Source organism: Austrofundulus limnaeus, unplaced genomic scaffold (genome assembly GCF_001266775.1).
Source record: "Austrofundulus limnaeus strain Quisiro unplaced genomic scaffold, Austrofundulus_limnaeus-1.0 Scaffold73, whole genome shotgun sequence".
Lineage (NCBI taxonomy): Eukaryota > Metazoa > Chordata > Actinopteri > Cyprinodontiformes > Rivulidae > Austrofundulus > Austrofundulus limnaeus.
The window spans coordinates 1786875-1790482 of NW_013952475.1; the positions used below are offsets into that span (position 1 = coordinate 1786875).

The 3608-nt window shown below is 42.5% G+C and overlaps 1 protein-coding gene across 1 annotated transcript in view; it reads right to left on the reverse strand.

Moving 5' to 3' along the window:
• LOC106519236 (homer scaffold protein 3) overlaps nt 1-2395 on the reverse strand; it is a 58725-nt gene extending 56330 nt beyond the window's left edge. The window contains exon 1 of the mRNA XM_014010809.1: nt 1900-2395. The gene's annotated coding sequence lies outside the window, so the exon portion shown is untranslated. The remainder of the gene's footprint in view (nt 1-1899) is intronic.
• Nucleotides 2396-3608: the final 1213 nt, after the last annotated feature.

Consider the following 3608-nt stretch of genomic DNA (forward strand, 5'->3'; position numbering starts at 1 on the left):
TGGGTGACCCTACCAGGGGCATAAAGCCCCAGACAGCATAGCTCCTAGGATCATTGGGACACTCAAACCCCTCCACCACGATAAGGRAGCAGCCCAATTTGAAACATAATTCTCAAAATGCAGTCCTTTTATGCAAATAAAAAACTCCTTCAATTTATCATATTGTTGCTGAAAATTAGAAAGGACATACCATACAAAATCCACTATTTTAGCTGTTAAATTCATTTTGTTGTGAACTTGGAGCCTCTAAAGCAGAAAATTAGAATTTAGTCTCTCCTGGTGCTGCAGATATACCTTTATATTCTGTTTGGGTCACATTCAACCTGTTCAGTTTTCTCTATTTTCTGTGATGTTTTCTGAAATATTACATCTAATTATTTGTGACAGAACTGCCAAATAAGTTCTGGACTTACCAACTACACTTAGGTGGTCTTCATTCTCCTCTGGCTCTGGGTCAGATTCTGGCTCCAACATGTAAGACTGGATGGACAAGTCTTCCCTTGTTGACATCTTAATTKATTTGTAATTATAAAAAGTTRCTGTGCCTCTATATAGTCATAAACCCCTRRATCAAACTAGAATGGACCACTCTGGAAGCTGGAGGGGGCGGGGCTTGTCTCATTTGGATTTAAAGAGACAGCCTCAAAACGAGGTGACCTGAGACACACCACAGAAAAGTAGTGAAAGAGGGGCTTGTGGAGTCACAATAAGGAGGAATTCAGACCAAAGCAGTTCCACTTTATACAGACACCAACTGGATGATTTAGATATTTTAAAAAATTATTTAAAAGCATGATATGTTTACTTTAAAGCCAGCGGGAACTGGTTTATGGAAGCAGCCCTGTTGTATTTTCCTGGACCAGTCCCACTTAGACTGATCATGGTGCTACACCACCTTCCTTTTAAGCATTAAATGACTAATTACAGCTAAATGTATTGAACACTTGAAAAAAATACTTATTTTGTTTTCATTAATGAGGAAAAAGGTCATTTTTGTTAATATGGAGGGGACAGGATTTGTGCTGGGACTCTCCTGTCTGGGAGGATCTCCCTCTTCTAGTTTAACCTCTTCAGCATCCGGTTAACTGTTGATAGGCTGTGAAGGCTAAATTAAAAAGTTTGACACCCCACTCTACCCCTCCACCCCACCCACACACACACACACACACATCAGTAACTGCACAGAATAAAGAGGCTGCTGTGTTGCCTTCGAATGACCTCTGACCCCTGCYGTTTTCAGTCATCATCCAAATATAATGACTTGATGAGACTCAAACATGTTACACTCGTTATAAATGTTCATTCCTATAAAAAAAACATGCATGTCTGATCACTGTTCAGTCGTTTTAGAGTCAAACTGGCCTTAGAGATGGCACACACACAGAGTTAATGAGACTGAACACAGTATGTCAGCAGGAAGCCAATACCTAAGGAGGATCCCTGCACAACAATCAGTGGTCCAGACAAATGAAGCAAAGAAAAACCACAGCAGTCCATTTATCTGGCCTCTGCTTGGGATTTTCAACAGGACAAACATCACAGATTTAGAAGCCTGTGCCAAAATCAAACGAAATGACAGTAAATTCAATCAGTTTAATTCAGTTCTCATTAAATCTGACTTCGACCTTCTTGCAGGTCACAGCTGTCATCCAGGACAGGAGATATTCTGAGGAAACTGGGTCAGGCTGAGCATAAAGGAGCCCTCTATGATCTGGATTGTCTATTAGGACAAAAACAAAGAAAACAGCYGGATCACGTGCGCTCCAGAAGCCGCTATTAATAAAACCCAGAAGAAACGTAATTAAGTTCACTTTAACGGCCTTTCTTTCCTGATCTGAGTAAAAACTCTTCCAGTCAGCCAGAGGGATATGAAGGAGTCATCTCAGATCTCGAACTTACCCCATGCTCCGAGGATCTGATGCTGATTTTTAAGGACTATTTCCACTCACGAACTCTTCCTGCTCCGTTACCCTCACAGTCCAAAAATGCTGATTTTCTTCCCGAAATCCGCGACTCGCGTTCTGAAGAAAAAAAAGGGGCAAATCACTTCCGAGTCCGGACCCCCCCTCGTTTCCCCTCCACCAGGACTTCTTCTCCACACACTGAACTCAGTTGTTGTACTCCAGCCTGCCTGGCGTCCTTTGTGTCCACGGGGGTTCCAAGGAGAGAGAACCAGAACCGCGGCGGATCCGCCGTCTCTCCTGTGCGTAATTACGCACCGCGAAACGTTTGGCACGGCTGCGCGAGCCGGACAGACGGCGGAATGTCGATGAAAGTCGGGCAGCAGGCTGCTCCTGCCTCAGAGCTCCTCCACAACTTGTGTGCTCCCCTCCCGCCTGGCGCCTGTGAGCCAGATCACACTGGGATCCCATTCAAGCACCTCAGAGAGGGAGGGAGGGGGGGTGGAGAGCTCTGCAGCGCCCTCTGATGGACACAATGCGCACTGCCGATTCCAACTGGGGAAACCTGAAACAAGATCTTTTGACAGCCTCCAGTGGGAATCTATGGTTCAGAGTCACACCAGCTTCAAGCATTTCAGATGAAAAAGTGAATTATTTTTCATTTTAAAACCAACAACTTACCTCTAACTTTCTGTTTGTGTTTAATTGATAAAATAACACATTCCACTTTTTTAATTTTTCTCATTGCTTTCCCACAATTATAAAATAAAAACAGATCAGGTCCTGGCCCTACTACTTCAGACTTTAGTTTGGAGCTAACACTGATTTAAAGTAACATTTAGTGGCATGAACACAGGCGACTGGAGCCTCAAATGTAGTGGAAGAAGGGCCGTGGGAGCGCTAATCGTGCTGCTCAGTGGCCTGTTACAGCTGTGCCACGCAGCCCACTGCTCCTGTGTCTCACACTCAACCCAACCCGTGACATAGACAGCATAGGCAAACGCTAAGGATGCCGTCCATCTAAGGGGCATCACAAATGGGACACATACAGTATATTAAAACCTTTTAACAAAGTTCGTTTAGTCTGTAAATTATGGTTGCTCAAGTTTATGAAGGTAACTTGTTCTGCTTTGTTACTACATGTTATATGGTGCAGAGAATCTTTTGTCATGAAAGTATCATGATGTAGTCTGGACTGGTGCTCTTTTTGTAAATACAATTCAAAAACAATTCATTGATCCCAAAGGGAAAACAATACAAGGACAATAGAAGTTTCAGTTCTAATCTCAGATAAAGTTCAGGTTAAAGTCTGGTTTTCAGCGTTTGACCTTCATAAAATACTGATTTTATGTTGTTTTATTAATTCCTAACATTTAGTAAAATGCTCTTCAGCTGGCTGGAAGAATGCATGGGTTTGAGTAGATATTTTACTAACTTTACCTTGGTGCCCCCTAGAGCAGTGTTTCCCAAAGTTGGGGTCAGGACCCAAAGTGGGGCCCCGAAAAATCAAGGTGGGGTCCTGAAAAGATTTTTGGAATTTATTACATTTTTGCCTTGGCTGTTACAAAAGGAGTGAGGTTAGTGTATTTAAAATGGATAAATGTAGTATAAAAAATATTGTTACTTTTAATATTAACTATTGTTTAGTTGACCTGATACAAATGTTTATCATCCAAAAATAGTTGGGGGCTCAGGTCTCTGCTACTG